The sequence below is a fragment of the Cnephaeus nilssonii genome (genome assembly GCF_951640355.1).
Source record: "Cnephaeus nilssonii genome assembly, chromosome: 10".
NCBI classification, from domain to species: Eukaryota; Metazoa; Chordata; class Mammalia; order Chiroptera; family Vespertilionidae; genus Cnephaeus; species Cnephaeus nilssonii.
Window position 1 is genome coordinate 86,456,667 of NC_137081.1, and position 13,012 is coordinate 86,469,678.

The following is a 13,012-nucleotide window of genomic DNA, read 5'->3' on the forward strand; positions in this document are numbered from 1 at the left end:
CTTCCTGTAGCAGACATACATCACCTCTATCATACCCTGACCTATGTCTTCTCAGAGCAGTTGTAGAGGGAAATTTTTAAATTTCTGTTTAAAAACCAATATATGCATACTGTGGAAAATTTGGGAAATACAAGAACAAAGGAAGAAAACCTATCAGCTATTATTTCAGAATATGGATTAAAACCATTAAAATTTTTACACATCTCTTCCCAGATCCTTTTTCCTACACATTTATATGTAGCTGAGATCTTGTTGTATATAAATTTTGCACCAGCCTTATCATTTTACATTATTCCATTGGAATTTCCCCATGTCACAGAAAACTCTTTATAAACTATAGTTGCTGCAGAGTACACCATCTTCTGGATAAACATATAGAAATACTTACATAGAAATTTTTATATTTTACTAGAGGCCCAGTGCACAAATTCGTGCACGGGTGGGGTCCCTCAGCCTGGCCGGCAATCAGGGCCATCTCGCCCAGTCCTGATTGGGGCCAATCGAGGCCGGCTGACCAGGGGGAGGGACTGTGGGAGGTTGGCTGTGGGAGCACACTGATGGGCAGCTCCTGCGTTGAGCGTCTGCCCCAATGGTCAGTGCATGTCACAGCTCCCAGTCGGTCATCCAGCTGTCCAGTTATAACAGTCACTTATATATAGATTGAATTTTAGAGAGAGAGGAAGAGAGGGGGGAGAGAGACAGAAACATCGATGTGAGAGCAACACATCAATCACACACACACACCAGGGATCGAGGCCACAACCCCAGCGTGTGCCCTGAGCAGAATCGAACAGGCAAGCTTTCAGTGCACAGGACGATGCCCAACCAACTAAGCCACACCAACCAGGGCACTTACATATAGCCTACCTAATAAAAGAGTAATATGCAAATTAACCATCACTCCACTACACCCACAAGCCACGCCCACCAGCCACGCCCACCAGCCAATCAGAGTGAGTATGCAAATTAACCCCAACCAAGATGGCTGCGGCCACAGAGAGCAGGAGGGAAGCTTGGGTTTCCCTGGCAATGGAGGAAGCCAAGCTTTCCACACACCCTGGCCCGCCCAGGCCTCCACTCAAGGGTACAAAGTTTCAATTATTGAAGGTAAATAAATTCCAACAGAAATGGCAGCAGCCACGGAGCTGGAAGAGCAGGAGGCTAGGGTTGCCCTGGGCGATGGAGGAAGCCAAGCTTCTGCAGCCCTGGCCAGCCTAGGCCTCCACTCCAGGCTACAAAGTTTCAATTATAGAAGATACATAAATTCCAACAAAAATGGCTGCCGCCACAGAGCGAGCAGGAGGCTTGGCTCCGCTCCAGGCTACAAAGTTTCAATTGTAGAAGATAAATAAATTCCAGATACCAGGGCCTCCGCTTGGGTCGCTGGGGGGCCTGGCTGGCCTACAAACCACCACAGGCCCCTCGCCCAGGCCGCCCCACACCCCAAGGGAACCCCCACCCTGATCCAGGACACCCTTCAGGGCAAACCAGCTGGCCCCCACCAGTGCACCAGGACTCTATCCTATCTAATAAAAGAGTAATATGCAGATTGATCATCACTCCAACACACAAGATGGCTGCCCCATGTGGTCAAAGATCCTGCCCCCATGTGGACACAAGATGGCCACCACAAGATGGCCGGCAGGGGAGGGCAGTTGAGAGGGACCAGGCCTGCAAGGGAAGGCAGTTGTGGGCGATCAGGCAAGCAGGGGAGGGCAGTTGGGAGGCACCAGGCCTGCAAGGGAGGGCAGTTGGGGGCGATCAACCCTGCAGGGAAGGGCAGTTAGGGGTGACCAAGCTGGCAGAGGAGGAAAGTTGGGGGCAAACAGGCTGGCAGGGGAGCAGTTAGACATCAATCAGGCTGGCATGGGAGTGGTTAGGGGGTGATCAGGCTGGCAGGCAGAAGCGGTTAGGGGCAATCAGGAAGGCAGGCAGGCGAGTAGTTGGGAGCCAGCAGTCCTGGATTGTGAGAGAGATGTCTGACTGCCCTCGAGGGGTCCCAGATTGAAGAGGGTGCAGGCTGGGCTGAGGGACACCGCCCTCCCCCCCCCACACACACGAAATTCGTGCACTGGGCCTCTAGTATTTTATATTCTCCTAATGCTGGACATTTGAGATTTTCCCAATCTGAACGTCACTATTTCTCATTTAAAGTGATTTTCTAATCATCATACACACATTTCTTTCATAAACACGTCACATGCACAGAGGCCACACATTTTCATTCAGGTTCTAAAGGACTTGGTTATTTTAAGCAATTGTGATGCATAGTCTCTGCCAAAAGCCACATTCTTGTCGGAGAAAAAATATCCATATCATTAGGACTTTGGAATGAACAATAAGCCGTAGTTCTTTAAAGCACTTAGAAATGAAAAGCCATGCCTCAACAAGTCAAAAATCATTCTCTCCTATCCTAAACTTGCCATCAGATCCTTCCCCTGACCTCTAAGAACAAGAATGTGAGGAGCACAGATTCATTCTGTTTGCCTGTGTGTCACTTTGGCAACGGCTAGCATGCATAGCTGACCTTGCATTTCTACTTTAGACTCCCTTCTCGGGCAGACCAGCATCTCACAAAGGTGACTGCAGAGCCAAGAATCCACGCAAAAAAAAAAGGCTGACGCCAACAGCACAGGGCCAGGACTCGGGTCCGGATGCAAAGCAGAACCAAAGGCTTTAGGACCCATTTTCAATTAGTTACCCAGCCAAATAAATGTAAGCAGAAAGTTCTAATTCTCTGTCTCATTCCTAGAGCATATTGATTTTTTAAATTAAGTTAAAACAAATTTTTCTGCCAAAAACTTTCAGAGTCTAAATCAAATACCAAAACAAAACATAACATAAATTGGATCTTGGTATATATTTCATTTTAAAGATAAGATTGCAGATTTACTTTATCTTATCTGCTGCTCCACCATAATCAAGCTATTTCCTTCGGATCTTTGCACCTACAATCATTTCTCCCCCTCCCAGAAGGACCTTTTGTTCTCAGTATGAAATAAATGTTTTCTTTCTAAACTTGGTTCTAAGGTCATCAACATTGCTCACCTGGTTGTCAGAATGCTAGTCCACCTAAAATCCTTACACGGGGTTTTTCTTCTTCGCCTGTAGACACCAAGCCACTTCCCTGTCACTGTTACAACACCACTCTTCTTCCCAACTTCTGCTGAAGTTTTTATTCTTTCCACTGAAAATTTAAACTCACTACCCACCACTATTAGCCCAGCGGGAAATCCAAGACTTGCTTTATTTTTTTACCATACTCCCCAAACACGATGATTACCGAGCAGCGAGTTATCTCTGTCAGCAGAGTCTGACTGAACAAGAGAACTAAAGGCCTGGAGGTTCCCATCCAAGTCCAATCCAATGCCATGTGCCCTGGAGAACATTACTTAACCTTAAAGAGTCTCAGGGCTAACCGCGGGAAAGTGGGGTAAGATTTAAAAGTAATGTACACATCCGGCTGGCGTGGCTCAGTGGTTGAGGATCCACCTATGGATCAGGAGGTCCTGGTCCAATTCCCGGTCAGGGCATATGCCCTGGTTACGGGTTCAATCCCCAGTAGGGGTGTGCAGGAGGCAGCCAATTAATGATTCTCTCTCATCATTGATGCTTCTGTCTCTCTCTCCTTCTCCCTTCCTCTCTGAAATCAATAAAAAATATATCTTTTAAATAATTAAAAATAAAAGTAGTGCATATAGAAGCATACTATTATTTCTGACACAGGAGATCAAATATCTTGATGATATTCAGGTAGTTCCTTTTCTGCAATTTCTGTCACCATTTAATCATTTTGGCAAAATACATAAAGCCAACACTTCTATTTCACTTTGACTTCACTCAAGCAACATCATCCTCCTCTTTTCATACCGTGTCCACCAGGCGAGTAGCTCCCCACTCAAATCCTTTCCAATTCTTCTCATATGTATTCACTTTTGTTCTTCACTACGATCAGCTTTATGCTCATTTGAGTGCAATTTCTTCCAATACTGAAAACCTTTTATGGTGCTCACAGCTCACTGACACAACTCATCAAATTGTGTGCACACTTTGAAACTTCTCCCTCACTACAGCCTGGTTGAAAACCAATTCCTGAAGCCTGAACACTCTAACCAGTGGTTTTTTATCGGAGGGAGGAGGTTAAATACCCCAGTGGATCTGATCTGCCCCACCAGAGACGACTGCTTATTTGTTTCCAAAATAGTTTAGAAAGAAAAAAAGAAAAGTATAGCCGAGACCGGTTTGGCTCAGTGGATAGAGCGTCGGCCTGCGGACTCAGGGGTCCCGGGTTCGATTCCGGTCGGGGGCATGTGCCTTGGCTGCGGGCGCATCCCCGGTGGGGGGTGTGCGGGAGGCAGCTGATCGATGATTCTCTCTCGTCGATGTTTCTGGCTCTCTATCCCTCTCTCTTCCTCTCTGTAAAAAAAAAAAAAAAGAAAAAGAAAAAGAAAAGTATACACCCCACAATCCACACTCGTAGACATTTTAATGCAGCGAGGAAACCTGGGCCAGTAAACTTTCACCTCCTACCCTGCAAAGACACAGCCAAGTCCTTGAAAGGAGGCTGCCCTGCAACCAGACTGTTTACACACAACTGATGAATGAAGGAGTAAGGGAAGGGAAGGGAACATGGGTGTTAACCCAAGCAGTCTGGTCCCAGAGTTCAAGCTCTTAACTTTTCCGTTATAAACCATCTACTTTACAGAGCCCAGGCCACCTTTGAAGAAACCAGGGGGAAGAAGGGTGTCAACTAGGAACTGAGATGACGCTCCAACAATACACTGGAGCCTGGGAGCGCCTGCCGGCAAGTTACAAAAGACAACCGCTGGAGCAGCAGAGGCCGGCTGTGACTTCAGGAGATGAAAGCAGTCGCCAAGGGAAGATTCTAGAACAGGGCTCCAGACACCGAGCACTTCAGCTGGCCGTGGCCGGAGGTGCATCCCTGCCTAAGCAGGGTGTACCCGGTTTTGGAGATGGCAAAAGAAACAGATCCATTTCCCCTCAGAAAGGAAACAAGACTTCCGTCTATACAAATAAATCCTCCTAGCAAGCTGCTTCAGGCTGTTTCTCTTCAGAGCAAAGAAAAAAGCTGATGAGTTCCGGGGGGCTACCTGTTCTGCCACCTTCACCCTCTTCACTCTTCCTGCTCCTTTAGCAGCAGAACAGCCCTGGGCGGGAAGCAAACACCTTTCTAATACAAATAACACCGACCTGCACAGAGAGCCACTTCTGAAGGCCCTATTTCTATTCTTCGAAAAGAAAAAAATCTGTTTTAAATGTCAGTTGTATTATTTTGAAAAACCCAACAATAAAAAATTCCCCTATAAAGACCTCTTTCTCTTAAAAGTAATCTTTTAATAGGTTGGCATATGCCATACTACACTTTTTTTCTTGGAATTCTAGTACTAAAAGGCCAGTGTTTGTGTGGGCATAATGCCACTCTTTCTGTATTTTGAAAATGTAAAGTCTGAATCATTTATGATGTACAGAGAGAGTTAAAGCATAAATGATAAAGCATATAACTCCCTACATACATCGGTCCATATGTGATGCACATAAAGTTTTCTCCAACTAACTATGCTTAATAGTATTAAAAACAATCATAAAAGGTCCACCTATTGCCAACTGTCCCAGTATGTACATGGTAGGGCAAAAATAGGTTTACAGTGTTGAGTACACGAAACGGAGTTTATTCCTGTATTATTATTTCTTAATCGTTACATCACTTACCGTGCGAACACTGTAACTTTTGCCCATCCTGAGTGCATGTTTCCACTGTGCACATACACACCCCATCCACCTGTGCTTTGGGGCCCTGTGAGCCGAAATGCTCAGGGTGGCCCTCGGGGCCGGGTTGTAGTGTGTAGTTAACCCCAAGCAATCCTTCCTGTGCAAAGCATTAGCTTTCACCCACCTCTAATGCTACTTCTCTCAAAGTAGCATGACGAAGCCAGAGGCTGATCCTGACTAACATATCCTAGGGAAGAAAAGGTTTGGCCCTAAGAAACATCTAGAAAAAGAAGAGAACAGGGAATCCAGCTCCTACAAAGAAGAAAGTGGCCCAGATCCAGAGGAGGGCTGGAAATAGGGCCTGGAACTTTCTACTTCCTAATCCCCCTACCATGTCCTATGCTTCATTTCTTTAACAAATAGCTCCTCCCCTGATTTTAAAACTACTCCATTTGGGAATTACAGCAGAAGTAAAGGGCTCAAACTGGCTCTCAGAAAAATATAAGCAATGAATAAACACAAGAGGCTCAAGCTCACTAGTTTTAATTCCCACTGCCTTAGTTACAAGATACCCAGGACTGGTTTAGCGCAGGACAGGCAAGGTCAGTGCACACCTGAAGTGCTAAAGCAGCATATACTCTCTGTGTACATCAACACATAAATGATTCAGACTTCAGATTTGTAAAATACAGGAAGAATGGCATTATACCCATAAAAGCACTGGCATTTTATGCTAAGACTCCAAAATCTAGTATAATCAGTAAGGCTGGGGTTCCCAGTGAAAGGGGTTTGGGAAAGGTAGAAAAGCTCTCACTTGAGGACAGAAGTGAAAATCCAGGTAACACAGGGTCATCCGGAGACAAAGCGGTGAAAGGAGGAGCACACAGAGACAGTGCTGAGCCACGCACTGTGGACACGGCCACTCCCAGGTCCACCACTCCTGACCACAGGAGGCAGAGGTTCAGCGGCGCGCCTAAGTCCGCCCAAAGCGAAGCACAAGAGCTGCCATGCAAACCCAGGCCCCTGATCCCAACCCCTGCGCCTCCCCTGGAGCCTGCAGCCTCAGCAATCTAAAATACCACGTTCCCAAGATGGCAGAATTCCCCCAGGGCCACACCTGAGCCACCTGCCCCAGCCACGCCTCTTTTTTATTTTTCTCAGCAAAACACATCCTCCTTACTCCATCCCTTTATCACGAGGTTTTCTGAGGGGGGCCACCATTCTCTTGCACTGGCACATCTCCCTGGCCACAAGGAGTGGATGAAGGGTTTAAGGATTTCTTTAAGGGTTTGTGTTTGTTTTACTCCAAGCTGGAATAAGGGAGGTTCTTTCCTCTGGTAGTTAGCAATGGGTCATAGCAGGCGGACATGAGTACAACACTAAACAGAAGCCTTCGTCCAAGATCATGGACACTGGCCACACAGAAGCAGAGCCCCCCACCCCCCACCCCGCCCAACCCAATCCCCAGCACCTCACTGTAATCTCAACCACCACCCTGGCCAGTGATCTGCCCCAATAATGTTCATTTCAGTTCAAACCAGTTTGAGTTCTTGTTCAATACAAAGTCCATCTTGTTCAATACAAAGTCCTAACCATGATCAGAAAGGTTAACAATCATTTTTCTTAAAAAGCTGAGGTTTTTTTAAAAATATTTGTTAGGTTAGGCTGGAATTTTGTGAAGAACCAACTAAGATCACATACCTATCCCTCACTGCCCAACACAAACAAAACTGCCATCTAGTGAACTTAGCATCTCCCATCTCAGCCCAGTTAAGATGAGCCGACATGTAGGTTAATGGAAGCTGTGAAAGCACTTGGGAAAAGGAAAGGAACATTCCAAAATAATAGCTTATGATGGGTTTTTCCTCACAACTCTCTTGGGAGATAAATCAGTATTATTCTCACTGTGTAAAAAAAAAAAAAAAAAAAAAAAAGTAAGCTAATGGAATTAAAGAACAACAAATGGAAAGACCCACCTCAAAGTGGACTTGATTGCAATATCAGGACTTCCTCCTCCAAACTGCTGATATATGCTTCTGTTAGTATTTTATACACCACGGGCAAAGATATTCCCAGCAATCACAAAAATAAAATTATTTACTTTGTATCCTCCTAAGATTTGGTCTTATCTGAAAGGTTAAGAGCAGAAGAAGTACTCTTCCATGCTGCTTCTAGCAACAGAGATAGCTTTTGCCATCCAAAAGGAAAAACGTCAAGAGAAATGCTAACGCCACACACCACTGATGGATGGGCAATCGGGCCCCTCCGACGCAGCCACTCAGTCTTTCAGAACTTTCAGCACAGACACAGAGGGCATAAAGATATGTATGCTCAGTGTAGTGATGCTTATGACCAAAACAACTAGGAATTGCCTAAATCAGCGATTTTCAACCTTTTTCATCTCATGGCACAAATAAACTAATTACTAAAATTCTGTGGCATACGAAAATACTATATTTCTTGCCAATCTGACAAAAAAAAAATAGGTATAATTTTTATTCCTTCACACCAGACAGCTATTGTTGTGTTGGCCGCTGTCACTTCTTTGACAATCGTAGGCAAAAGAGGTCAGCGCCCCTAACCTCTAATAGTCAAATATTGCATGCTTTAAAAATTCTTGTGGCACACCAGTGTGCCATGGAACATTGATTGAAAATCGCTGACCTAAATATTGGCAACCAAGTAGGAATAAAATAAAATAAAAATGGCTAACCATTCACAGAAGAAAATAATACACTGAAACTGTACTAACTCATAAGAGATCTAATTTATTGATTTGGAAAAATAATCATGACATACATTTGACCTAAAAAGAAAATTACTAACAAAATAGTATGGTCAGTCTTACATAAGTATTCTCGCCATCTTTTTCTATGGACATACAGTAGGTCCTCGGGTTACGTGGGAGATCCGTTCCTACGGCACAATGTAAGGCGATTTTCGCCGTTAAGTCAGAACCCACCTACATAAGCACCTACGTCACTCACATGGAGCACATACACAGCAGTAATGAAGTGAAACAGTAAAAAAATTTAAAAGATAACAATTCCTGACCTTTACTTGTGGTAAATAAATAATAAAAAACATAAAGCACATATGTACATACATCAAAATGACGAAATTTTTTTTTAATAAATAAATGGGAGATGGCAACGTAACCACGGAACAATGTACGTCAAGTCCAATGTAACCCGAGGACTGCCTGTATAAATAAAATAGTTATCACATGGCAAAAACCATGAGCAAGTTTCAATTTTTCATTATAATTTTGTCAGAAGTTGTATTAGTTTGTTCTTATTTGTACAATGTACACATACCACTTTTACTGTAATAAAAACAAATTTCTTTTTTAAAATTAGCATTTGTAAAAACACTTCAATTGGGCAGCCTCAAGGAATGTGTTTAAAAAGGTTGTTCCCAAGATCCTATATAATAAAAGCCTAATATGCAAATGGGCCAAACAGCGGAATGACCGGTCGCTATGATGCCCACTGACCACCAGGGGGCAGACGCTCAACGCAGGAGCTGTCCCCAGCCCGCAGGCTCTAGGCCAGCCAAGGCAGTTGCCAGCAGGGGTCCCCCAATTGCCCTGCTGTTCGCCCTGCAGAGGGAAGCGACCGGCGGCGAGGGATGGGGCCAGCTAGCGGGCAGCACCAGGCCAGCCAAGGCGGGTGCCAGCGGGGGTCCTCCCCAATCACCCCGCCAGTCACCCCACAGATCGGCCCTGATCGCTGGCCAGGCCTAGAGACCCTACCCATGCACAAATTTCATGCACCGGGCCTCTAGTATGAATATAAATCACAACGCACATGTAGAGCCTGAGAAAGAATATACCTACCAAGAACTCCTGGTGGTTAACTGGACTCAAATTTAAAAGCAGATCCTATGCCCAGCCACTGTGGTTCAGCAGCTGAGCGTCGACCTATGAACCAAAAGGTCACAGTTCGATTCCTGGTCAGGGCACACCTGTTGGGTGTGCTCAATCCCCAGTAGGGGGCGTAATCCTCAGTAGGGGGCATGCAGGAGGCAGCCAATCGATGATTCTCTCTCATCATTGATGTTTCTATCTCTCTCCCTCTCCCTTCCTCTCTGAAATCAATAAAAATACACTATAAGGGAGGGAGGGAGGGAGGGAGGGAGGGAGGGAGGGAGGGAGGGAGGGAGGGAGGGAGGGAGGGAGGGACTCTAGCAGCTGTTTTTTAACAGGGGCCTCTCACTCAAATGCAACCATACTTCAGGGAGAAGCCTGCACTGAGTTCCTGACATCTGAGCCAGCCCTTATAAAGGAGTTTCCATCCCATCAGAGCTGTGCAGCTATATCCCCCATCAGCATCTTCACTGACCAATCAGAGTGGTTCCATTCTGACCAATCAGGACAAAGCCTTTTGGACCAATCAAACTGTGAGGATCTGGAGTCCTCATTTGCATGAGGATGGACCAATCAGGGACCAGGGCAGAGACCTCTCTCTATATAAGTCAGCTCCCCCGAAGCTCAGAGAGAGCACTTTCCCTTTCCACTGAAGGTTGCATTTCCTAGCTGGAACTGAAATACCAAAGACAAAACACTGAAGGGAGTAGACAGGCAGGGCAAAACAGGACAGACTGGCGGGAGCAGAGCAGGCAGAGCAGAGCTATCTGGCAGTGGAGGATCCCTGCCCAGGACTGCCTTGCCCCAGGGTCTCCTCACAGCCAGGCTGCTGTTATACTTCATAATTGAGGTGTAACACGACTGAACTGTTCCACAGCCATGCTGTTTTCACAGCCATGCCATATCACAACTGAGTTGTTTGCACTGAATAAAGTTTCCTTCTTCACCACTCCAAACTGGGGATTCCTATTGGTATTGAATTGGCTCCAACTACCAGCTGTTGACATACACAAGGCTTAGGATCCTCAGCCAAAGTAAGAAGCCAAAGAAAACTTTCTCCACTTTTCTAAATTGTTCCTCAAAATTATTTGGCATTTTTTTCTTAAAAGGCCTTCTCCAGCCCAGCCAGCATGGTTCAGTGAAACTAAGAACCAGGAGGTCATGGTTCGATTCCTGGTCAGGGCACATGCCCAGGTTTTGGGCTCGATCCCCAGTAGGGGGCGTGCAGGAAGTAGCTCATCAGTGATGTTTCTATCTCTTCTCTCCTCTCCCTTCCTTTCTGAAATCAATTAAAAATATATTAAAACAAAACCAAAAACAAGGCCTTCTCCAAATAAAAAAATAATTTAAAAAAGCATCCTGCTGGAGAAGAACTTGACCACCTTTTTTATAAGGCTACCCTCAGCCAATAAATTGTATCCTGAACCCTGAAATCTTGAAGACTTCTCAAATTCATCCCAGTCCTTCACTCATCCAAACACACCAAAAACAACCACCCTCATCCTTACTCCAATTTGCTCCCCCCTCACTTCCCCTTGGCCCTAGTCTACTCGCCCTTCATCGACCCCTAACTCCTCAGGCAGTCTTTAGCACCTGTTCTGCAATGCTGCTCTCCCAACGGTCCTTCAATGGCTGCCATTGCCCCACAAGTTGGCTCCAAGGCCCTTCTCCCCCTCCAGGCTTCTCTAACTGGGAATATTGCTCAGCTTCACTGGTCTATGACCAGTCTGCTTATTTCAGGATATTACCTCTACTAATGAGGCTTCCTACATGCTCCTTCGTGAGCCACTGAGCCATCTCTCTTACCTTATCCAAAAAAGTCCTAATGGCCATCTCTTCTACAGAGCCTTAAAGGATGGTTAAACACAGAAATTCCTGCCCATCATCAAAGCACTTCCTCCTCATCTGTCACCCCGTCTATTTGGTCCAAAATGGACAACCATCTTTGCCCTACCTAAAATCCCATGTAAAAAGCAGCTGTAACCTGATTATTCCTCCAGAATATCCTCCCATTCTATATTTCAAGCCACTTTTACCCAATTCTCTGGATTATTTGCCGTGCTCCTTGTCACGGGCTCTCCCTCTTACCCAACCTGTTTAAAAGATAGCTCAATGGCCCTGACTGGTTTGGCTCAGTGGATAGAGCGTCGGCCTGATGACTGAAGGGTCCCAGGTTCGATTCCAGTCAAGGGCATGTACCGTGGTTGCGGGCACATCCCCAGTAGGGGGTGTGCAGGAGGCAGCTGATCGATGTTTCTAACTCTATCCCTCTCCCTTCCTCTCTGTAAAAATCAATAAAATACATTAAAAAAAAAAAAGATAGCTCAATGAGGTCTACAAGCTCTTGGTTTTATTTTCAACCTGGATGCCACCTGACAATGCCCCGCTTAGTCTAAAGCTCAAGCTGGTGAGTTCTGTCTACAGGAAAAGCTCAGCGGAATAATCTGGATCCCACACTCGGTACTGTCTTGTTTCACACATTTTCCATGCTCTGCTTTTTCCCTTCCTGCAGTGTTGAGTATCTTGCTAACTCCAGGAAGACATTTTGCTGTTATTTGGCTTTCTATATTCCTTTCACAGTGTTATAAAACCTTACAGCGGACCATTTCTCCATTTCTACTGTAGGAAGCCCAGAGCCCAAGGCAAACTTTAGCACATTATTTTATTGTATGCTTAGAAATTATTAGGTTGTCTTAAAACCTTTATGAATATAAATGTGCCTAAGTAAGACTATTTTTAAACAGTTTTTCCTTTCTTCACAGTAGTTCCTCTTTGGAATAACTATGAAATACACACTTACCTCCTGCTATACAAACAAGACATAGGAGACACACCTCAAAAATATATGGAGTCAAATCATAAATAAAGAAGAAATAGTAAAATTATTAAATCACCCTTTGGCAGCCAACACAGTAATAGCTATCTCAGGCAAGAACCATCAATGGATGCTAAAACTAGTAGGTGAAAATGTGATGACAAACAGGATATTTACATAGTCTCAAAATATCTCCCCACAAGATACCTATTAATCATAAAAGGAAAAAATAGCAACTTTTTGAAACCACCTGGCAAACACCTCTTGCACCAGGTAGGACAAGAGGTGCACTGTAATGGTACACTAAGGACAGAACATCACCCCTGCAGTCTGCCTGCCAAAAATGCACAGCCTTTCATAACCATGAGAAACACCAAACAAGCTCAAACTGAAGGGCGATACAAAATAAAAGTATTAAGTCAAGAAAGACAAGGAAATGCAGATGATGAACTACTCTGGATTAAAGAAGACTATACAGATGAGAACTCAATGCAACCTGTGATCTTGTGTTGGATCAGGGACCAGAAAGAAGTTATTTTCCTTTCGCTATAATGGGCATTAGCAGAAGAATAGGTGAAATGTGAATAAGGTTTATGGCC

The 13,012-nt window shown here is 45.0% G+C and overlaps 1 protein-coding gene across 7 annotated transcripts in view; it reads right to left on the minus strand.

The window, feature by feature from the left end:
* CLASP1 (cytoplasmic linker associated protein 1) overlaps positions 1 to 13,012 on the minus strand; it is a 273,855-nt gene that overhangs the window by 209,448 nt on the left and 51,395 nt on the right. The window lies entirely within an intron of this gene.